Source organism: Mirounga angustirostris, unplaced genomic scaffold, assembly GCF_029215605.1.
Source record: "Mirounga angustirostris isolate CCGP_5_RB_7025 unplaced genomic scaffold, mMirAng1.0.hap1 SCAF_8, whole genome shotgun sequence".
Classification (NCBI taxonomy): domain Eukaryota; kingdom Metazoa; phylum Chordata; class Mammalia; order Carnivora; family Phocidae; genus Mirounga; species Mirounga angustirostris.
Genome location: NW_026991716.1, coordinates 124,340,296 through 124,364,515, shown reverse-complemented (window position 1 = coordinate 124,364,515; position 24,220 = coordinate 124,340,296). Strand labels below are relative to the sequence as shown.

The following is a 24,220-nucleotide window of genomic DNA, read 5'->3' as shown; positions in this document are numbered from 1 at the left end:
TGCTCATTTTCTCTGTAAAGTGAACTTTTTGTCATTCTACAGTGATGTTCTATCCCCGCTCAAATACCTAGTACCTTAAACTCCGTTTTGTTTTAGAATACTCTAGTCACACCTTTTAGCATTTGTTTAGAATATCCCTTTCGCATAGATGAAACCTGATTGTTTTTTTCTGTTCTACTCTGACAATCTTTGTCTTTTAATGGGGCTCTCAGTCCAATTACGTAAAATATAATTAATGATATATTTAAGATTAAAGTTAACATTCTGTTTTATGGTTGTTTTTATTCTGGTGTGTGTGTGTGTGTTTTCTCTTTGCCAGCTTTTGGATTTTTTCTTATTCCATTTTCTTTCGTCTTAACTAGTATGAAAATTGTTTTATTTCTTTTAGTAGTTTTCTTTAAAATTCTCATGTACAACTTAATCTAAAGTTTATTAATTCTACTTGCAAATAATTCAAGAAACCTAGGTTGCTTTGACACCAGTTAATTGAATGTTTTTTTATCTAGAGTTTTAATTACACCTTGATTGTTTTTTTCTCCTATAAATTCAACATCATTTTTTTCTTTTTATGGAACTTTTGTTTGTCATTTCTTCTTGCATCTTAGATCTTTTTTCCTTTGTCAAGTATATTTTAGAAGCTTGTTTATTAAGGAATGTTGATGGCAAACTTTATCTGAAAATGTCTTTATTTTACTCATTTGTATGATAGTTTTGTTTGGCACATAATTCCAGCCTGGCGTTTTCTTTCTCAGTCCTTTGGAGGTCTCATTTCATTGACTTCTGCTTCCCGTGTTACAGTTAGCTCAAATAACTCATTTGTTGTTAATCTGTCTTTTTTTTTCTCTGCCTGCTTTTAAGATCTTTTCTCTTGGGCGCCTGGGTGGCTCAGTTGGTTAAGCGACTGCCTTCGGCTCAGGTCATGATCCTGGAGTCCCGGGATCGAGTCCCATGTCGGGCTCCCTGCTCAGCGGGGGGGTCTGCTTCTCCCTCTGACCCTCTCCCCTCTCGTGCTCTCTGTCTCTCATTCTCTCTCTCAAATAAAAAAAAAAAAAATCTTTAAGATCTTTTCTCTTGTGTTCTCAGTTTTATGACAGTGTGTCAAGGTGTGGACGTTTCATTTATCCTGGATTTATTGTTCCCTGTCTCCAAGGTTGGTGTTTCACCAATTCTCAAAAGTTTCATCTTTTTTCTTTCTGTGTAGCTTTCCCTCCATTTTTTTTTTGTTGTTGTTGCTATTCTTTCCTTCAAAAACTCTGAAGAGACTTCTGTTAGACTTGCTCAGTCTACCCATTTCTCTTACTCTAGCTTTTATATATGTTTTGTTCATGTTGAATTCTAGATAATTTCTTCAGGTCTGGATTCTGGTTTTTATCCAGTTTTGTTTTCTCCAAAATGAGCTATAACTTATGTACAATAAAAGCACAAAAATATATGGCTTAATGAAATTTACATAGATGTATGTCTGTGTGATCACCACCCAGATAAAAGATAGAATACATTTTTGTCCCTTTAAAAATTCCCTCCTGTCTCTTCTACTCAGTGCAGTCACTCCTCTCCCCCAGTCAACTACTGTCCTGACTTCTCTGAATTATTTTCAAATGTTCTTGAACTTCATATAAATGGAATCATATAGTGTGTGTGCGCGTGTGTGTGTGCATGTGCACGCACGCACTGGTTTCCTTTTGTTCACCGGATATTTTTGAGATTCATCCAAGTTGCAAGTGTAAGTAGTTTTTTTTTTTTTTTTAAAGATTTCATTTATTTATTTGAGAGAGAGAATGAGAGAGACAGAGAGCACATGAGAGGGGGGAAGGTCAGAGGGAGAAGCAGGCTCCCTGCCGAGCAGGGAGCCCGATGCGGGACTTGATCCCGGGACTCCAGGATCATGACCTGAGCCGAAGGCAGTCGCTTAACCAACTGAGCCACCCAGGCGCCCTGTAAGTAGTTTTTTGTTTGCTTTATAGCAAGGGGTGGTAAACTGTGACCTGTGGGCCAATGCTAGCCCACAACATATTTTAGTATATAAAACTTCATTGGACATAAACATGTCCAATAGGGTTGAGTAGTTAAAACAGAGACTATAACCTACAAAGCCTAAGCTGTTTACTCTTTGGCCCTTTATAGGGCCAAAGAAAAAGTTTGGTGACCCTCTTCTGTGGTATTGTATTATGTGGGTGGACCACAATTCATTTGTCCATTCTCTTGTTGATTTGAGTTGTTTTCTGGTTTGGGTCATTATTAATACAGTTTCTGCAAATGTTCTTGAAATTGCCATTGGCAAACATATACTCCTGTTTTATGGATATATACCAAGGAGCTAAATTGATGGTCTTAGGGTAAGTTGATTGCACTCCTGTGAATATTAATAATGTTGAATATCTTTTTATATCTTTTTTGACCATTCAGATTTCTTTTGTGAAGTGCTGTTCAAATCTTTTGCCTACTTTTTTAGCAGGTTATCTTCTGTTAATGATTTTAGTTCCTTGTATATTCTGGATAGGAAATCTTTATCAGGTACATGTTTGCAGATAATTTTCTACCTATCTAAAGTTTGCGTATTTATTCTCCTACTGTTGCCGTTGGATGAGCAGACTTACTCTTGTGAAGTCTAATCTATTAGTGTTATGGGTGGGGGTGGAGAGTGCTTTTTTGCACTCTGCGCACAGATTTTCTTGCCACCCTCATTTTTGCCTATCCTGAAGGTCCTAAATACATTTGCCTATGATTTCCTCCAGAAACTATAGTTTAGTCCTCACATTTGGGTGTTTGATTTATCTCTAGTTGATTTTTGTGTGTGGTATGAGATGGGGGTTGTCAAGATTTTCCATATGGACATTCAGCTGCTCCACATATTTATTGAAAAGCCCTTTCTTTTTCCATTGAATTGCAGCGGTCCCTTTGTTGAAAATGAATGATCATACATTTGGGTCTGTTTCTGGACTCCATTCTGTTCCACTTAGACTACTTATCAATTCTTCTATCAATATCATACTTTATTGTAGTTTATAGTAAGTCTTGACATATGGTAGTGTAAGCCCTTCAATTTTTTTATTTTTAAGGATTGTTTTGGCTATTTAAGTGCTGTCCATTTCCATATAAATTTTGGAATCAGCTTGTCAACATCTATTTAAAAAGTCTACCAGACTTTTGACTGGGATTGCATTGTCTCTACAGAACAATATTAGGAGAATGGAGATCTTAAGAGAATCTTCCAATTTATGAACATGGTGTGTCTCTTCGTCATATAAGTTCTTCAGTTACTCTCACCATTGTTCCGTTTTTTAGTATAGGGGACTTCTGCATTATTAAAATTATTTCTAGGCATTTGAGTTTTTGATGCTATTGTAAATGGTACCTTTTTTTCAGTTTTGTTTCCAACCATCTTGCTAATATATAGAAGTACAATTGACTTTTGTATATTGAGCTTGTATTCTGTGATTTCACTAAATTCATTTTTTAGTTCTGGTAGTTTGTAGATTGTTGGAGATTTCCAAAATGCACAATATCATCTGAAAAAAAAAAAGTTTAACTTTGCCTTTCTAATCTCTATTCCTTTTTTCTTTTTCCTGCCTTATTGCACTGGTTGGGAACACCAGAACAGTATTTAACAGAAGCATTAAAATAGACATCTTTGCCTTCTCCTGACCTTAAAAGAGGATACCTCAGTATTTCACTATTAAGAATGATGTTTATTGTATTTTTTTATAGATGCCCTTTACCAGATTGAGGAGACTTCTATTCCTGGCTTATTGACATTTGTTTTCACAAATGGATATTGAATTTTTAAAAAATTTTAATTATAAAATGATATTTGAATTACCAAAGATTTGTAAAGATAGTATAGAGTGTTGCTATACACCCTTCACCCAGCTGCCTCTAATGTTAACATCTAACATAGCCATGCTACATTAATAAAGTTAAGAAACCTTGGCACAATACTATTAACTAAATGACAGACTTCATTCAGATTTCCCCAGTTTTTCCACTAGTGTCCTTTTTCTATTCCATAATCTAATCCGTAGTCCATATTGCATTTAGTTGTCATGGCTTTCTAGTCTACTCCAATCTGTGGAAAAGTTTGTCTTTTAGACATGGCCACTTTTTTTGTACAGTGTCCCTCATTTTGGGTTTGTCCGATGTATTCTCACAATTAGACTGAGGTTATGGACTTTGGGAGATGAATACCACGGGAATGTTGTGCTCTTTCCATTGCATCATATCTGGGGGCACAGGATATCCCCACCAACATGTTAACCGTAATCATGTAGTTTAGACGGTGTCTGCCCAGTTTCTCCATTGTAACATATTACTACTTTTTCCTTGTACTCTATTTTGTTAGAAGTCCACATTCAAAGGGAGGAAAGGGAAAAGGTATCAAATTATTTGTGGATTTATGTTAAAACTACCATGGGTAATTAATAAATATTCTGAGGGAGATGTTTTGAGGTTGTACAAATGTCCTATTTCTCAAAGTTTAGCCCACTAATTTTAACATTCAACTGATCTTGCCTGCAACAATTATTATTGTGGTATTCCAATGGTGATTTTCCATTTCCTTCATTCTTTTTACATTTATTACCTGGAATTCTGACTCTGGAGCCAGACTGCCTGGGTTCAATTCCTAATTCTGCCTCTTCCTTGCCATACAGTGTAATCTTGGACAATTCTCTATATTTGGATTTTCTCATCTATAAAATGTAGATAACAAGTGTCTACCATGGAAGGTTGTTGAGAGGATTAAATGAGCTAATACACAGAAAGGGCTAAGCATTGTGCTTAGCCCCTAGGAAGCACTCATTTTTTTCTTTATTTCTTAATGTAGTAGGTTTTCTCATTTTAATTATTTTAATAGTTATATAAATTATTATGTACTCTTGAGTGAACCTTACATATATTCATATGATATGAATTTAACTTCCTAATTTTTTTTCGTGTAATATCATGAGTCATACAATGGTGTTTTTTGGTTTTGGGGTTTTTTTGCTATAGCAAAAAACATACTGATAGATTCCTAAAAAAAAAAAAAAATTACACAGAGCTTAGCAACTGAAGTGGCAATATTCCCAACTTTCTAGAGTGATTTGTATCTGAGTCTTTTGGTAAGATAGCTCTTGCAAATGAATCTTTTAAAATATTGAATTTGAGCAAATCCAAAACTTGGCATGTATTGTAAAAAAAAAAAAAAATCAATAGAAAGGAAAAAATGAATTTAGCTTTTCTGCATGTTCCACCATGAACATTATATTATTGTAGAGGTTTCAGTATTTGGAATATTTAAAAGGATTCGTTTGCCAGCAGTATATACTGAGTGCTTTTGATGTGCCTGGCAATATGTTTTGCTGCTTTTGGATACTTCTTTGCTCTTGAGGAGCTTATGAACTGGTCAGTCATTTTAAAAAAGTTGAAGGCAGGCCCACTTGAATAATCAGGGAAACTCCATGTCTGTTCATTTTTTTAAAGTTGATAAAATTGAACTCTAATATTTTTCCTGGTTTTTTCTTTTTTCATTCAGCATGTTGGGTTAGGCCCTTATTATCCTATATTTACCTGTATTGAGATTTTCCTTCCCTGCTTTTGTGTAGAGTGATCACTGGAGTCAGTTCCTGAAAAGAACCCCTCGGTGATATCCCAGGACTTGAGAAAACAGGTCCTTGACTTCTTAGTCCTGACTGGTCCTTTTCTATCTAGTCCCAGCTTGTTCTACTAGCCTTGTAGTCTTACTCTTAGAATTAGTCCAGTGGCACAGTTAGTCTTAACAAATCTGAACCTGAAGTCACTGCACTGTTTTTGGGGCTAAACTTTAATTCATGCCGTTTTCTCTGCCTTAAGTGGGTTTTCCAAAACTTTTCCAGGCTTTGTTCAGAGAATAGTCACTCCACAATCCTCCTAGCTGGATAGGAACCCTATAATTTGTAATCTATAGCCCTTGTTAAATTCTTACCTTTCATCACCAATCTTTATATCTAAATGTCATTTCCAGTTGGTCAGGTTCTTAGAGGTAGGGTTCCAGTACCTACCGTGATACTTTGCATACAAAGAGCTATTGCTAAATAGCTACCGCTCTTAAATACCTACTATAATTGTGCTACAATTTTGCAAAGTAAGTATTATTGTCTCTGCTTTAAATTGTGAAGAAACTCAGTATCAAAGAGATTAAGAAACTTGCCCAATACTGTATAGTTAGTAAGTGGCAAAACTGGTTTGTCTGATTCAAAAGCTCTTGCTATTTCTTTTATGCCATACTGCCTTGGTACTAAAAATAAATAGTTAAAATTATTAAATAGGTGTATTTATGGTAAAACACACCATTAAAATTGCTTCACATACATTGCCAGTATGCTACGTGGAGTCTTGAGTAACAAGCTTAACTGCTGTGGACTGACTGATGTACTCCTACTCTTTTTCAGATTTGCCATACTAATGGATAAGGTTTGAATAGTCTAATTTTGACTTATCTTGGGGTCAGTGAAACAGACATAAGCAGAGTTTGCTTGGTCTTTGTTTTTAAGTAGATAATTTTGCTTTTACCTAATAACCTTTACTAAACAACTGATAAGGTAAAAATAGTCTGCGTATCTTTTATGAAGTACTTTTTCTACTGAGGTATAGAATACGTGGGGAAAAAACATATAAAATGTGCCAATCTTAAATATATAGCTTGATGAATTTTTATATATGTACATCTGTATAGCCACTAGATCAAGAAAGACAATTCCATCCATCCAGAAAGAGAAAATTTTCATGCACCTCCCAGCGAGTATCTCCGCTAGAGTCCATCCCTACAGATTAGTTGTGTCTATTGTTGGACTTTAAGGGTAGCCAAATAATATGTGTTCCTTTGTCTGACTTCTTTCAGCATAGTTTTTTGAAATTCATCCATATTAATGCACGTGTATATACTTTTTCTCATTCTTTTTTCTGTAGTATTCCATTGTATCAACATACCACAGTTTATCCACTCTGTTAACAGATGTTTGGGTTCTTTCTAATTTGGGCTATTACAAATAAAGCTGCTATGGGTGAATGGCTGGCGCAGGTCAGGTGGTCATGGCATTCCGACAGGCGTGGCAGCTGGTGGCCTGTGCCCTGGCAAGGGGCTCAGCCCCCGGCCCCCGTGCTCTTCTTGGCAGTGGTGTTGGGGAAGCCCTGTGTGGGTGGGGACACAGAGCTGCGCCCGCTCAGGGCGGCAGCGTGGATGGGGGCCATGTGCCACGGGTTAGGCATCTGTGACCCCAACTGGGACAGGCAAGAACCACAGTCCCTGGTCAACCTACAGAAGAGGAACCTGGACTCTGGAGAAGAGGAACTGGCATGCAGGCTGGACCCGTATGAAGCCAAGGCCAGGTGATGCATCTTTCTCATCAGGCACTCCCAGAACCACGTGGATGCCTCCCTGGAGAATGACCCACTCTGAAGCTCTTGGGTCATGAGCAGGCTGAACTAACTGGGTTCTGACTTGCAAATTTGGGGTGGAAATTTAATAAAATAGTCCAGTGGAACAGGTAGTCTTAACTAATCTGAACCTGATTAGTTAATTGTCCATTCCTCCATGAGCTATGCAATAGAAACCACTGATACCAGCAGCAAACACCTGCGAGGCATCTGCAAGGTCAGCACAGACCTGCTAAGGGAAGGCACCCTCATCGAGCCTGACCCACCCGTGCCCCACAAGAAGCTGGAGGCTGTGTTTATGAGGATGGAGCCTGGATCGAGGCCGCCATCCAGAACTATATCCACTGGGCAGATGCCAAGCGGCAGGAGGGCAGTTGGGAGACCTTCATTTGCCATGCCCACGTCATCCGCTACATCATGTGCAGGGTGCGGCAGTTCCCTCCCGAAGGCTGGCTCTGCCTCTCTCTCAACAGTGGCCGCATCACCCCCCTGCTGGTCTGGCCTGATGGCTGAGTGGTGCTAAGGACCCTCGGGGACATGGGGTTCATGTCTCTGGACAAGATCTCCCAGCCCCAGGCTGCCTGAAGGACCCGCTCTCCTCAGCCCCCAGCCTGGCTCCTGCGGGTGTTGCCGAAGACACAGCTCCTTCCCTGTCTTCCCTCCACAGGCTGTGCTGTGGTTACATTGCATTTTTCCAGGAGGAGAGTGAAAAAGGACAAATATCCGAAGTATCTAAAATGTGGCCTTTCAGTCCGTACTTCCTGCCCAGGATGGAAAAGGGAATTGTCTTGAGCAGGTCACTGATTTCTCTCTCATGGTTTTCTGCCTTATGTACGAGGAGGAGACCTCACTGATGCCGTCTGCAGGGACCATGGCCAGTCCACGTGAGGGTCTTAGGTTGTGACCACAGTTGGCCTCTGAGCCCCTCAAGGCTCATCAGCAAAGCCCATCAGTCAGGAGGGCCTCCAAGGAGCAGGGGCTGCCAGCGCTTCTATTCAGAACCTACTTCTTGTCATACATACTTTTCATTTCTTAAAACCCTTTTTTATCACTTAAATATTTAAGATTCTCCTCAACTGGGTTCTTGCTTTGGTAACCAGTGTCTCGGTCCAGAGTCCTGTACCTCTGAGGCTGTTGGATCTGAGCTCACCCATGTCGTTGGCCTTTCCCGGCTCCCAGCAGCACCTTGGCAGGCGAGGGAGGTGCCTGGGCCATGAGAGTGCCACGTTTCAATAAAATACTCCACAGCTCCGTCTTTGTCTCTCTGTTAATCCTTCATGCTTACAGGTTGAACTATTTAGGCATGACATGTCCATCCTAAATATTCTGTTAAGAGAAACTACAATTTCTGTGAAGTGGTTGTGAACATTTTCTGCAATCAGTGCAACAAATTGGGATATTTGATCCATTTCTCTTGGAAATAACTTTGATCCATTTCTCTTGGAAATAACTTTTTCCAAAATAAAATTTTACCTTACTGAAATAAAAACACACACACACACACACACACACACAACCCAAAGCTCCTATGAATAGTCCTACACAGATCTTTTAGTGACATTTGCAGTATTTTACTTGTATGTCAGACTAGAATTTTAAAGTCCCGGGGTAGCCATGTATTAATCTTAGTAAATTCTGCCAGGTAACCACCAGTGAATGAGTAAGAGTACCCTCCCACCAGCAGTGGGAGATGTAGTTCACATTTTCACCAGCACTTGATCTTACTATTCTTTTTCATTTTAAGCCCTCTGGTGGATGTTAGCTGGTAGCTCATAGTTTTCTTTTCCATTCCTTCATTATTAATGTTGAGCACTCTTTCATATATTTTATGCAGTACTTATTCAAGTCTTTTGTGTATTTTTATTGGGTTGTTTGTCATCTTATTGATTTGTAGGAATTCTTTATATTTTAAATTAGAGTCCTTTGTTGGATGTGTGTATTGCAAATAGCTTCTCAGCCTGTGACTTTTTTGATTTCACTTTTTTTAAAGATTTTTTATTTTATTTATTTGAGAAAGAGAGAGCACAAGAGGGGATAGGGTCAGAGGGAGAAGTGGCCTCCCCACTGAGCAGGAAGCCCAATGCGGGACTCGATCCCAGGACTCCGGGATCACAACCCGAGCCGAAGGCAGTCACCCAACCAACTGAGCCACCCAGGTGCCCTTGTTTTCACTTTTAATGATGTCTTTTGATAAACACAATTTCCTAAATCCAGTTTATCAATTTTTTGAATACCATGTTTGTGTCCTGTTTAAGAAATCTTTGCCCATTCCACAATCATGAAGAGCTTCATTTTCATTTCACAGGTCTGTGTTCCCTTCTAGGATTTATCACAATACTTTTTTGTATGATGTGAAATAAGAATCTAGGTTACTTTTTTTTTTTCCCCACTGTAGAAATCCAGTTGTTCTAGAATCATTTTTTTTTGAAAAGAATTTCCTTTCTGTCTTTGAGTTGCAGTGGTGAAAATCTGGTTTCCATCCGTGTGGGTCTGTTTCTAAACTTCTTTTCCTGGCTTATAGACAGTCACCTTCTTGCTGTGTCCGTCCTCTCCTCTGTGCATGTGTGGGGAGAGAATAGTCTCTGATGTCTCTTCCTCTTCTTGTAAGGACACAAGTCCCACCCTTATCTCATTCAATCTTAGTTGCCTCTTCTTTAAAGGCCCTGTCACCAAATATAATCATGTTGAAGGTTAGGGCTTCAGCATAAGAATTTTGGAGGGATACCATTTGATCTCTGACATTCTGCTCTCTAGCCCCCTAAATTCATGTCCTTCTTGCATGCAAAATACATTCATTCCATCCCAATAGCTCCAAGAGTCTTCACCCATTCTAGTATCAACTCATAAGTCTACAGTCCAAAGCCTTATCTAAGTATCATCTGGGGTGCCTGTCTGGTTCAGTCAGTAGAGCATGTGACTCTTGATCTCAGGGTCATGAGTTTGAGCCTCACATTGGGTATGGAGCCTAAAAATATCATCTAAATCAGGTATGGATGAGACTTGAAGTAAGATTCATCTTGAAGCAAAATTCCTCTCCCACAGTGAACCTGTGAAACTGAACAGATGAGGGGGTTCCAAAATACAGTGGTGGGACAGAGTAGGATAGAAGAAAGGGATTGGTGGGTCCCAAACAAGGCCAACATCTAGCAAGGCAAACTCCATTTGATTTTAAAGCTCAAGAATAATCCTCTTTGGCTTCACAATCTGCCCTCTGGCCCCATAGCCCTAGGCAATGGCCCCACCCCTGAGGCACTGGGTGGGGACAGCCTGACCCACTGAAACCAAGGATGGAGCCCCACCCTCTTAAACCAAGGAGGAAACAGCCTTGCCCTTTGGGGCTGTAGTGGGAGTGGAAGTGAGGATGTCTGAATTGCCCTGGGGTCATTCTTTCCTTTTCATGAGGAATAAAGCATCTTTGCACCAAATAGTTCTATGTCTAGTCCTATTCAATCTCAGAAGTCCAAAGCCTTCCTTTATTTCATCCTGACTGTTCTGTTTGGTCCAAACGGTCAGAGTCTCTGCTGGTATAATCCCATTTCTGTTCCTAGCTTCTGCTGATTTGGCTAAATAGTAACTCCAGGGGTAATCTCCTCATGGAGTCATTGTCCAGCCACACCCTTGGTAAACCCAGGACATGCTTTCTCATTTTTTGCAATATGGACAGACTGAGAATTTTTCCAAATCTTCAAGTTCTCTCTCTCTTTTTTTTCTTAATGATTCAATTTATCTCTCTCTTCTTGCATTCTATTCAAGCAAGAGGGAGAAGGTCTTATAAGGAGAAGCCAGGCTACACCCTCAACATTTTGATTAGAAATCTCTTCACCTAAACATCCACTTGCAAGCTTAACATTTCATCATTTGCAAGCTCTTCCACTAAACACTACAATACAATTCAGCCACATTCTTTGCCACTTTATAAGAAGGATCATCTTTCCTCTATTTCCAAGAGCATGTTCTTCATTTACATCTGAGTTCTCACCACAATCCCCTTTAACGTTGTATTTCTTCAAGGCTGTCTTGGTTTTTTCTAGAATGCACCTCAAAACCCTTCCAGCTTCTACTCTGTTCCAAAGCCACTTCCACATTGTTACTCAGCATTCCAATTCACAGTACCAAATCTGTATTATTCTGTCTAGACTGCCATAACAGAATTACCACGGCTTGGGTAGCTTAAACAACAGAAATTTATTTTCTCACAATTCTGAGAACTAGAAGTCCAAGTCCAAGTGCCAGCAAATTCAGTTTCTGAGGAGGCCTCTCTTCCTGGCTTGCAGATGGCCGCCTTCTTGCTGTTCCTCACATGGCTTTCCATCTGTACATGTGTGTGTGCACACACCTCACTTATATATACCTAACATATAATGATAAAACAAGGCAGTTAAATGTAGTAAAACTATCCCTTCCAGAAAAGGGGAACATAGGAGACACACTGGAGTCACTGGTCCATAGCAGTTCTGAAATCCTTCACGACAGATATTGGGACACCTTGGGGGAACAAAATGTTTTTTGCCTGGGGCTTGATTCTACCTTCTTGTTTGTTGTTTTCAGAGGCTCTGGTTCTTCCCTCTGGGGAGTTCTTTTATTTTCCTTAGTTCCTTATGAAATGGAGAGTAGAAAATTTGCTCCACTTGGAACGGAGCAGCCCTTTCTTCCCACTGCTTCCATATAGGAGGAGCCAAAGGGTCATTTTTAGACTTAAGCTGATAGACTGGTTCTCTTTGGCAGTGCAATTCCTCCAAAATCTAGAAGATTTAATTTTTTTTTTTTTTTTAAGATTTTATTTGACAGAGACAGTGAGAGAGGGAACACAAGCACAGGGAGAGGGAGAGAGAGAAGCAGGCTTCCCGCTGAGCAAGGAGCCCAATGGGGGGCTCGATCCCAGGACCCTGGGACCATGACCCGAGCCAAAGGCAGATGCTTAATGACTGAGCCACCCAGGCACCCTTGGAAGATTTAATTTCTGTTTGTTTCTGATTAATTCTCTGTGCTGGTGAGCACATTTTCTTTTTCTTTTTCTTTTTTTTTCCCCTTTGTTTTGAGACTTGGTTCTCAGGTCTGCTGCATTGATTTGCTTTCTTACCTGTATAGTTCTTTCTAGACCAAAAGAAAGTTATTTGGGGACTGACTGGCTTCTATTGGAAAACTGTACCCTTAATCTGATCTTTTAACTCATCTTATCCAAAAAAAATGATTTAATAGTTATGTTATCTATCCTTGCCCTGAAGCAATTTAATTTTTTAAAAAAAGGGTTTTCCTGGGTCTATGACCCTCATTTAATGTCTCTATTAGTATGGGAGTTGAGAAGTTTAGTTCAGGTAACATTGCAAATCAGAAATGTCTGGAATCTCTGTGTTCCTCTTCACTTCTTATTGAAAACTGGATCGTTCTTCACTCATCCCTTTCTTGAATACCTTCCCAAATGCAGCCAAAAATAACCAATGCACATTTCAAATGTTTTGTTTTCTTACCTCTTCTAGAGCTGCAAGTTTATTAGGTAGGTAATCTGCCTTCTAAGGTACCAGAAACAAATGATTTATCAAATTTTTTGTCACAGTATAAAATACCTATCATCCTAGCCCTTAAGATCTGTTTCTTCGCTGCTTCCTGATCACTAAATATATTTTTAGTTTTTGCTAGAGAAGCATCCTACTTCTGGTACCAATTTCTGTGTAGTCAGGATGGGCTAAAGTTATGCTGTGCTGACAAGCCATCCCCAAACCCCAGTGGCTTTAGTGAAAGAACAGTTTATTTTTTCTCACACTAAACATCCATTGTGGATTTCTGGGAAACTGCCCCACACACTCAGTCTCAGGCCTATGGATGCACTCCATCTTGAATACTTTCTGTTATACTTGACCTTGATTGCCATGGAAGGGAAAGAGAATGTTAAATGGTCTTGTACCAGTAATTATTTATTAGCAGCCTAGAACTAGTCTAGTTAGTCACATGGCTGTGCCTAGCTGTAAGAAGTTAAAGCAGAAATATGAACAGAAGGAATTGTATCATATATCTGAATAGCTAAAAGTTATAAGTTAAGCTAATAGAGTATATATTTTACAGTTAATTTATCATTCTTGGGCAAATTTATCTTATATGACCTGGAAAACTATGTTTGCGGAATTTTTGGAGTCTTGAGGTTTCTGCATCTCTAGAATATGGCAGTGTAGGAAAGCTGGCCCATCTTCCCTTCTCTTCATGTTCCAGGCCCAGTTCTGCACCACAGAGGGCACACATTTAAGTTGTGTCCACCCCTTGCAAATAGCCACCCTTGGCTACCTCTTGGACCTAGAGCTGCATATACAGTGGCAAATCTGTCTTCATAAACCTAGGTCTGGGAAAGAGGGCTACACAGTCCCTACTAGCAGGCTTGAAGTTCTTTAGACAAGGAACCCTATGGTTCCAGGAATCTGCAGCATGGTCTAGGAGGGGAGTCTGGACATGGGTGGGTAGTCCCCTTAGACCCTTGACCTTCTTACTCTAGAGGGAAGGATTTGCTATGAACCCCTCCTATCCAGGTTTAAGAGCAATACTGAGCAAGTATAATGTCTATGTGCTTAAAAAAAGAATATGATATGGGTGAGCACACAAATCTGTATCATCCCTCATGCTTACTAATTTAGCTTCCTAGATAGAGCTGGGGAGGGAAAATGCTCTAGTCACCGAAGTTGAGTGTCCTGTCTTGACAACTATAATTATCATTACAAAGTCCCATTATGATATATAAATTAGTTTCTTATGTTTGCTTATAGCAAATTTGTATCAACTCTACGTTTTCTGATCTTATGGAAGTATTGGGATTGTGTTACACTTCTAAGTGATGTTCTTACCTTGTTACCATGTAAAAGGAACAACTGAGAAGCTGTGAGATCTAACCATCATGAAGGCAGGCAGCCTAGGTTGTAGAATCCAGGTGATCAGGTCAAATGCTGGCTCTGATACTTAAAATGTCTGATATTGGGAAAGTTTTCTGTTTCAAAGTTTTCTTATTTGTACAAAGGGAATAAAACCATCTATATTGAATTAAATAAAATAATATACACTAAGTGGTCTACAGAAAATATAGCTCAAGCAAAATTCTTTCTCAATGAAAAATGATGAAAAACAATGAGTTATTTTGGGGAGTAAGTCTGAGATTTAATGCAGGGAAGATGACCTAAGGGAAGAAAGAGGTGGGGTCCCTGGAAGATGAAGTTCTTAGTCTAATATCCTGAAAAGAAAGCTTTGGGGCAGCCCTGGGCTCTTGCTTATCTCTAAGGGAAGGTATGTCTTTACTATCTCAACCTAGTAATCTCTCTTGAGCTTCAGTGCCCTGATTTTTAAAATGAGGATAATAAGAATTGCTTTGATGACCTTGATAAGGATCTTTTGATAGAGTGGTGGAGATAAGAACCAGGGGAATGGGTTGGAAAGTGAATAGGTGAGGAAATGGGGATTATCTACATTTTCAATCTTTTTCAGAAGTTTGAGAAAGGTAGTCTGGGAATGTAGTGGGAGCTGGAGGGCATTGCAAGGTTAATGAAGGTTTTGTTTGTTAAAGATTGGGAAATAACAGATCGTGGTTGTATGTAGGGGAGAAGTATTTCTAGTAGAAAGGGAGAACATGATAATGTAGAGGAGACTTTGGAGAAGTGGGGTTGGTTGGTGCTAGGAAAGGAATTTCGTAGGGTTAGCATTGAAGAGATGAAATGCTGTATCCAATAGCTTTTTAAATTTTTTTTTTCCCCTTAGTGGAGTATAACGTGGGGATGTTCACAGAGACATAGGTGTATGTACAAGTGTTGGGAGTGAGGACACCAACTGGAAGATCGGGGAGAAAGCAGGAAATAACAGGAGTAGAGAAGTGTTCCAGAGTTGTGGGAAGGCTTTAGAATTCAACTGAGTTGGAGTTGATGGAGTTAAGAGTGAAGTCACTCTCCTTAGCTGTGGGACTCCCATCTCTGAACCCTCCATCTCCATTTCTACTGCAGTAGCTTTTCCACTCTGTTTTTGTGCATGGCTAATATCCCTGAGGCATTCTCCAGTCACACAGATGCCTGCCTGGGCTGTCCAAATTATCTGCAAGATACCATTTTTATTTGTCTAGCTCTCTGATTACAAAATTGCATAGGTTTTTAGTAGTCTATTCCTATTTTTTCCCTTAGGTGTGAAATTTTGTAGAGAGAGAGGTTTTTCAGAGATGACTGTATTATCTTCATCTCTGTATAAGGTCGTTGCAATTGACTGAATATGTCCCCCTAAATACATATGTTGAAATCTTAACCCCCAGTGTGATGATATTTGAAGGTAGGGCCTCTGGGAGGTTAAGTAGACCATGAGGGTGGAGCCTTCATGAATGAAATCAGTGTCCATGTGAAAAGAGTTAGCCAGCTCTTTTTCCACCACGCGAGAAGTTGGCAGTCTAAAACCCTGAGAAGAATTTTCCCCAGAACCCATCCATGCTGGCACCATGATCTTGGACTTCCAGCCTCCAGAACTGGGAGAAATAAATGTTTATCATTTAAGCCATCAAGTTTATGGTACTTTGTTACATGAACTAAGAATGGCATTGTTGGTTTTTTACATCCTAGGATTTTAAAAACTTTAATGTAGGTTAATAAGTTATATCATCTTCCTGGTAGGTAAATGAAGTTTAAAGGAAAGTGCTCATAATATTCTCTGATGATGGGTCCTACCTTCCAGTGAAGGTCTTCATTCCCTTCCCATGTCAGAGTCCAGGTTCCTGAAAACCAGAAACTCTGGTGAAGTAGAGCCTACCTGCCATTGTCTTTGTGCTCATGATTATGCTCATTAAAGGCATTTCTTGCATGTTCCTCTGTAGTTATTTACAAACCTAGTTGTACAGATATAGTCTCTATTAAAAATTTAAAAGTTAAGAAAACAGTGAACATGAACATAAATGTTATACCTGTGGTAACATGCAAAGAAACATGAAAAAAATTCAGTCAGTTTTGTGGAATGTTTCAGAATGAAGAACCACAGAATAACCATTCAAGTATTGTGCTTATACTGTATCTGCCAAGGTTACTATGTTTAGCAACCATAAGTAAAAGGGACATTAGCACTTAGGAGTAATTACTATTACTTACCAAGACTTGGAAAATTTTCACTGTTTGTCATAGAAATTAATGGTAACACAAAATAACTTGATTTCATCATCCTAGGTTTCTTTGAGAGGTCATATAGCCTAGATGTTAAAAGCCTGGACCCAGGTGTCAGGATCAGTCATTTGCTAATTGTGTGATCCTGGGCAACTTACTAAAATGTTTGGTGTCTGAGTTTCCTCATGGGCCAAAAAGGGATAATATGGTGCATCCCTTGTAGGGTTGTTACAAAGATTAAATGAGATAATATATATAAAATACCTAGATTATGCCATGGTAAGCTCTTAGAGCTTAGAGGTTTCTGGTTAGAAAGATACTATATACTCTCTCAAAAATGGATAGACCCTGTAGGTAGAAAATCAATAAAGACATAGTTGAACATATTATCCCATCAATCAACTAGATGCAATTGACATCTTCAGATTACTTTATCCAACAACAATAGAATATATATTCTTCTCAAGCTCACATGGAACATTCACCAAGATAGATGACATTCTGGGCCTTAAAACACAAGTTTAAAAAAATAAAGATCATATGTTGTTTGCTCTCAGGCCACAGTAGAATTTAACTTGGAGATCAGTAATGTAAAGACAAGTAAGAAATTTCAAAATACAGAGGTTAAACAACACACTTTATAAAAGGTCAAAAAAGTATATCAAGAGAAATTTTAAACTATTTTGAACAAAATGAAAACATGACTTATCAAAATGTCAGATGCAGAGAAAGTGATGCTTAGAGGAAAATGTAGAGCATTGAATGCAAATAGTAGAAAAGAAGAAAGCCCTGAAATTAGTAATCTAAATTTCTACCTTAGGAAACTAGGAAAAAAAACACAAAAAACCCTAAATCTGAAAGTAAGCAGAAGAAAAGATGTAATAAGAATTAGAGCAGAAATTGGGATACCTAGCTGGCTCAGTTGGCAGAGTATGAGACTCTTGATCTCGGGATCATGGGTTCCAGCCCCATGTTTGGTGTAGAGATTACTTAAGAATAAAATCTTAAAAAAAAACAAAAAACAGAAATCAATGAAATTGAAAATAAGTATCCAAGAAAAGTAATGAAATCAAAAGCTGGTTCTTTGGAAAGATCAATAAAATTGATAAATCTCTAGGGAAGCTAAGAAAAGAAGGATACAAATTATTAATATCACAAAAGAGATATCATTTCATGTCCTTTGGATGTTTAAATAATAATAGAATACTATGAATAATTCAATGCCCATGCCTATATCTATTAATGATGTCAAATAATTAATTGCCTTTCAAAACAGAAAGCACCATGCCCAGGTGGGTTTACTGGTGAATTCTGCCAAACATTTAAGGAAAAAATTATGCCAGTTCTTCATAATCACTTTCAGAGGATAGAAGCAGAGGGAATACTTCCTAACTTATTTGGTGAGGCCAGCATTACCCTAATATCAAAACCAGACCAGGACATTAAAAAAAAACCCTACAAATCAGTATCCCTCATGAGTATAGATTCAAAAATCCTCATGAAATATTAGCAAATCAAATCTAACAATCTATAGAAAGAATTCTACATGATGACCAAAAGGGGATTATCACAAACATGCAAAGTTGGTTCAACATTCAAAAAAAATCAGTGTAATCTATCACATCAACAGGCTAAAGATGAAAAATCAGTTGATTGTACCAATAGATGCAGAAAAAGTGTTCGATATGATCCAACACCCATTCATGATAAAAAAAAAAAAATCAGTAAACTAGAAATAGAGGGGAACTTCCTCAACTTGATAAAGAATATCTACAAAAGCCTACAGTTAACATCATACTTTATGGTGAGAAAGTAAAAGCTTTTCCATTATGATCAGAAATGAGGCAAGATGGTCTCTCATTGTTTCTTTTCAACAACGTCCTGGAATTCCTAGCTAATGCAATAAGACAAGGAAATAAAAGATATACAGATTGGAAAGAAAGAAATAAAACTATCTTTGTTCACATGATATGATTACTTGTGTAGAAAAAACAAAAGAATTGACCGACAAAAAACCTGGAACTAATAAGTAATTAATAGCAAGGTTGCAGGATATAAGGCTAATATACGACAGTCAGTTGCTTTCCTATATACCAGTTGTTGAACAAATGGAATTTGAAACTAAAAACATCTTCCCCTCAATTTTGCTATAAACCTAAAACTGCTCTAAAAGAATAAAGTCTTTTAAAATATATGTTTGAAAGTATGGAATCTGATTCAGGCAAGACTGTTAGCTTACCTTTCACCTTTTGACTTTTGAAGTGAATAGTTTGTTATGATAACAATGAGTAAAAGAAATTCTCTCCAGACTTTTTCCCTTTAATTAAAATGTATTCTTTAATGCAGAAAAATGGAATTTTTTATTCATGATTTGACATATACTAGGTAGTAGTCTTTTATGCCCAGTGAGTAAAATACTTTTCGCTCACAAATGGATGTTGCTGTTTTAATGTTAAAAATATATAAGGGCACCTGGGTGGCTCAGTCATTAGGCGTCTGCCTTTGGCTCAGGTCGTGATCCTGGGGTCCTGGGATCGAGCCCCACATCGGGCTCCCTGCTCGGCAGGAAGCCTGCTTCTCCCTCTCCCACTCCCTCTGCTTGTGTTCCCTCTCTCGCTGTGTCTCTCTCTGTCAAATAAATAAAATCTTAAAAAAAAAAAAAGATATATAAGAGGTTAGGGACAGAAGGGGGTTGTGGGGAGGGCGGTGGGTGTGCTTATAAAAAGGCAACATTGAGGGATCCTTGTAGTGATGGAACTGTTTGGTATCTTGACTATGGTGGTAGATATGTGAACCTACAGGTAATAAAGTTCTGTAGAACTAAATGCATACACAAATAAGCATAATGAAACTGGGAAATCTGAAAAGACCAGTGGATTGTAGTAATATAAATATATTTATTGTGATATTCTACTTTAGTTTTGTGAAAAGTTATCATTGGGGGAAACTGAGCAAAGGGTACTCAAGATCTCTCTCAAAATCATGTATGAATCTACAGTTATTGCAGTAAAATTAAAAAATGCATGTGCAACTATTATATAAAACTATGAAATGATTTTTAATATTTTTTTTGTTTTTGTTTTTTAGGTTTCTGCCTTGTTGATAAATCCTCATTGGTTTTGTAAGTTGACATTTTAATTTTTTTTATTCTCCACCCCCAACATTTTGTATTTTCTAATTACATAAGAGTGCTTTTCTAGAGCACCTGGAGCAAAAATTGGAGCAAAACTCTATGATTTGGTTCTTACATTATTTTAAGGTCTGTTTCACTTTTTCTGATACCATTAGGTGATAGTTACTTTGAGGAAGTTTGAATTACACATCTTAGGCTAGTGCCAGCTGTTTCTGTGGAGTGACTTCCTACCAGGGTTATGATTAGCAGGAGTAAAGTGCCATCTGTGGAGCTGAGGTTGTATATACATCCATCCTGTTGGACATCACGGTCTTCACACAGAACATCTTGGTGGCTGATAAGAGGGACACAACACCCTGGGAGAAAGCCACTGGTGTAAGTGGTTTGACTAGTGAGATAAAATGAATTCTGCTTCATTTACATGTGAAAATCTGGCAATTAGATGAAATAAGGGCAGGATACCAGGCTGGGAGAATTTAACTTTATTCCCATTTTATCATTTGAAGTAGCTATCTTGCTATTTTGTAACTTTTTCTTTGTTGTATATTGAAAAAAAATTAGAACTCCTGTTTTAATAATGGGTAGAGTTTTTTTTTTTTTTTTAATTCCATGAAATGCAAACATTTGAAGTAGGAAAATTGGGACAAACATTTTTAACCTGAGAAAATAAATTATTCTCTATATAACTGAAAACATATTACATTATTAAGTGGGTTTTACTCGGCCACTTTCTTAGAAAAGAGACTGTGTTGCCACTATGGAAAAAATAAGGTTATGAACCATAATGTGCAGTCACTAGTTTTGATTTATCTATGTTGTCATTTTGATGAAGAACTGAAATATGCTAAACTAATTTTAAGGACATCTTTGAGAAATATTGTCTGAAGATGGCTTTGTTTTTCATCATGTTAGCAATGGAGGATAATATTGTTACAAAGTAGCATTTGGGGGATTTGCATTCTCTGACAGTGTCTAAATCGGTTTGAATCAAATCAGGTTTTGTTTCACCTATTTTGAGGCCACTGGAAGACCCCTCTAATACAGACTTCCCCAAAGTATATGCCTTAGAATACTCATTCCTTTGGATGTTAACTGATGTTATATGGGAAAGGGACCTATGGTCATGTAAATTTGGGGGGAAAAACTGAGTTAAAATTAGACTTATTTCCAACAACTGATTATCTAAGACAGCCTATGGTCTGTGGTGTTTCTCAAACATATTTCTCAATATAACCCCAGTGTCAGCAAATATGCCATAAGACTGGTGCTCCATGAAACATTTTTGGGGAAATAGTGCTTTAAAATTTAGGAAATTGGTAAAAATGACAGGATCTCTTGTACATTTTTCACAATGATGGCAAAAGAAAATAGGACATTGGAGTTAGAATGGAAGAAATATAACAAGACTGTGAAGTATTGTAAAACAGTTGACATGCAACTAAGCATTAATAATTATTATCGATAAAAAACAATTTTTTTAAATCTTGAAAGTAAAAATATTCTTCCTTGTTGTAGTCACTTACTAATTCCCACATCATTCTCATTTCTTGAAGATTTAGCTCCTGACTCACTGTCCTCCTCTCCAAGACTAATGTGTCCTAATTCTTGGTGATTTTATGGCCACCTTGGGGTCCTTCCAATACCCTGATTTCTCACTTCCTTAACTTCCTCTCATTCAGTGATCTTGTTTCCCAAATGACTTCAGCCATGTCCTCCCATGGTCATATTGTGGACTTAGTCATTAGCAGTAATTGTTTCCCTCCATGATCTTGATTTTAAGCATCCCATTCTCCACCAGTCCCCACTCCCACCAACAAATTTTTAACTCCACCTGGACATTTCCTTACTCAATGTCAATAGCCTCTACGCTATCATTAAAATCACCCATTTATCCCCCTCTCTTATTCCTCCTTCTCGCTTTGCTGCCCTTAGCTATCTAAATCCCAAAGACGTAGTCTGTCTCTTACATGCCTGTAGCTGCCCAGCTAAACACAGCTGGAGAAAAGTACCTAGCCATCCTCACTAGTCTTACTTTAACTATTTTGATTACTAATCTCAGGGGGGCTCTAATGTGTTCTGGCAATTTGGACAATTAATTCCTAGGATAATATTTAAAACCTATTTCTCTATAAACTTCCAGTTCCTCTTCTTCTATTCTCCTTTTCACCTGATGACCTTGTTTCCTTTTTCACTGATAAAAATACCCAAAAGAGAACTTCCACAAGCACCCATCATCACATCTACCCAACCACCTGCACCTTACATCCTGCCTTCTCTTCTTCCTCCCTGGGTGAACTGCACAAATCTAATCTAAAGCTTACTCTTGTACTTATGTCCTTAGATTCTGTTTCCTTTCCCCTACTCAAGGATATTGCTATAGCAGTTGTCCCTTTTTCTCCCCTGCATTATGGATTTCCCCCTTCCTTTACTTAATTATTTAACTCCCATTCCCCCTAGTTACCAATCCATCTCATTTCCATTTCCTTTTACACAATTTTTCGGTCTTTCTGTTCAATCTTTCTTGATCCCATTTCAGTCAGGCTTGATTCTCACCATTCTACCAAAACTGTCTTGAGCGTCACCAATGACCTCCGTGTTGCAAATCTGACAGTTCTCAGTCCTCATCTTACCGGACCTATCAGTAGAATTGACCCAGTCAGTCACACTCCTCCCTAGTGTTATGAGTCGCCACACTTTCCCAGCTGCCTTCAGTTACCATGACCACTTATATCAGTCTTTCATGCAAATATCTCTTCATTGCCCTGACTTCCAAACACTGGGTGACCCAGGGCAGTTCCTGCACTGTTTCTCTCTGCCTCCATTCACTCCCTAGCTAAGCTGATTCAGTTTCATGGCTTTAACTACACACATATGCTGGTAACTGCCAAATTTATATCTCCAGTATGAACCTCTCTCCTGAACTCCACATTTAAAGATCCAAATGCTGAATGTCTGATACGCATATCAGACCTAACATGTCCACAATTAGGTTCCTCTCCACTCTCATCCAGACTTTCTTCTTCGTTACTCTTCTAATCTCTGTAAATGGTAACTCTATTCCTCCATCTTCTTAAGCTATACTCTTTAGCACCATTATCATTTCTTCTTTTTCTCACCTTCTACATATCTAGCTGTCAGAAAATACTATCAGCTCTACCTTAGATATATCCAGAAGAGGACTGCTTCTCACTACCTCTTCCACTATCATACTGGTCCAAACCTTCATCATCTTTTTATTAAAATAGCCTTCTTACTGGTCTCCCTGCTTTTATACTTTCTCCCCTATAAACTGTTCTCCAAACAGCAGCCAGATAAATTATTTAAAACTCTCAACTCTGATCGTTACTTCTCTGTTCTAATGACTCCAGCCAGTGCTTCTCTTTAGAGGTTTATCAACTTAATATGGGCCCCCATTACTTTTGACCTAACCTTTTACTGCCCCACCTCACTCACTGCTTTAGCCATACCAGTATTCTTGTCCCAAGTTGGGGTTTTTCAGTAATTGTTGCTACAGAAAGCCATAAGGCTTGCTTCTTACCTCCTTCAGATCTTTGCTAAATTGTCATCGCACCTAGGCCTTTCCTGACCAGCCTGTTCTGAATTGCCACTATTTCTCCTTGCCTTACCCTCTTAGTGCTCTTTATCTCTTCAGTACTTTAGTTTTAAATCACCATCTGATATATATTTTGTTTGTTTGTCTTACCTTCCTTTGACAATGAACTCCACAAGGAAGGGAACTTTGTGTGTTTTGTTCAGAAAGAGGAAAGTGGAATAGGGGAAAAGGATTGTGTAGTAGGTACTGACTTTGCCTAACATGCCTTTCTCTTGTTGCCTCCTGACCACAAAGATGGGTACGTGACTCATATTGGGGCAGTCTTTGTATCTTGTCCTTCTGGTATTCTAGTCCTGGGATGGGCATGTGATCCAAGCCAGGCCAACTGGAGTTTTCCATGGGACTTCGATTTTTCTGACTGGAGGTGGCAATAAAGAAATAATTCCTATCTTGTTATGGGTCCTTTTAACTGTTAACAGACCATTAGACAAAAGAGAGATACAGCCGTACACTATAATGCCTTTGGAACACTTACAAAAATTGCCCATATACTAGGTGATCAAAAAAATACAGAAAGAATATTAGAGCAGATGCAGGGGAGAATAAGAAAGTTTTAAGTGAATACTATATAAAGTTCTATATAAATAAACTTTGAAACTTTCAGTGTGTAAGACGCTAAAGGTTATTTTGACCTAGTTTGCCTGTCAGATTGATAAATTCTTCCTAATGTTCACGTAATAGTTATTTACATGCTACATGACTTCCACAGCTCAGAAAGATAAAATAGATATGTTCAAGAGACTTATGTAACCCTCATTAAAACGTAATGGCCAGTGCAAAAATTTTAAAATATTGTCAGTTATGAGAATAAATGTAAAAATCTGCAAATAAGATTTTAAAAAGAACTATCTACTCTGACCAAGTGGGACTTATCCTAAGAGTACAGAAATGCTTCAACATTTGGGAATCTTATGCACAAATACACTCTACAATAATTTTTTTAAAGTGTGAACTTAGGGGCGCCTGGGTGGCTCAGTCGTTAAG

The 24,220-nt window shown here is 38.3% G+C and overlaps 1 protein-coding gene and 1 pseudogene across 25 annotated transcripts in view; both read left to right on the top strand.

The window, feature by feature from the left end:
• Window positions 1–24,220, top strand: part of PLAGL1 (PLAG1 like zinc finger 1) — a 187,546-nt gene that overhangs the window by 120,137 nt on the left and 43,189 nt on the right. For all 25 annotated transcript variants that reach the window (XM_064596987.1, XM_064596985.1, XM_064596990.1 and 22 more), the window contains one exon: window positions 19,578–19,611. The gene's annotated coding sequence lies outside the window, so the exon portion shown is untranslated. The remainder of the gene's footprint in view (window positions 1–19,577; window positions 19,612–24,220) is intronic.
• On the top strand, window positions 1,043–15,477 carry LOC123836693 (serine/threonine-protein phosphatase PGAM5, mitochondrial-like; annotated as a pseudogene).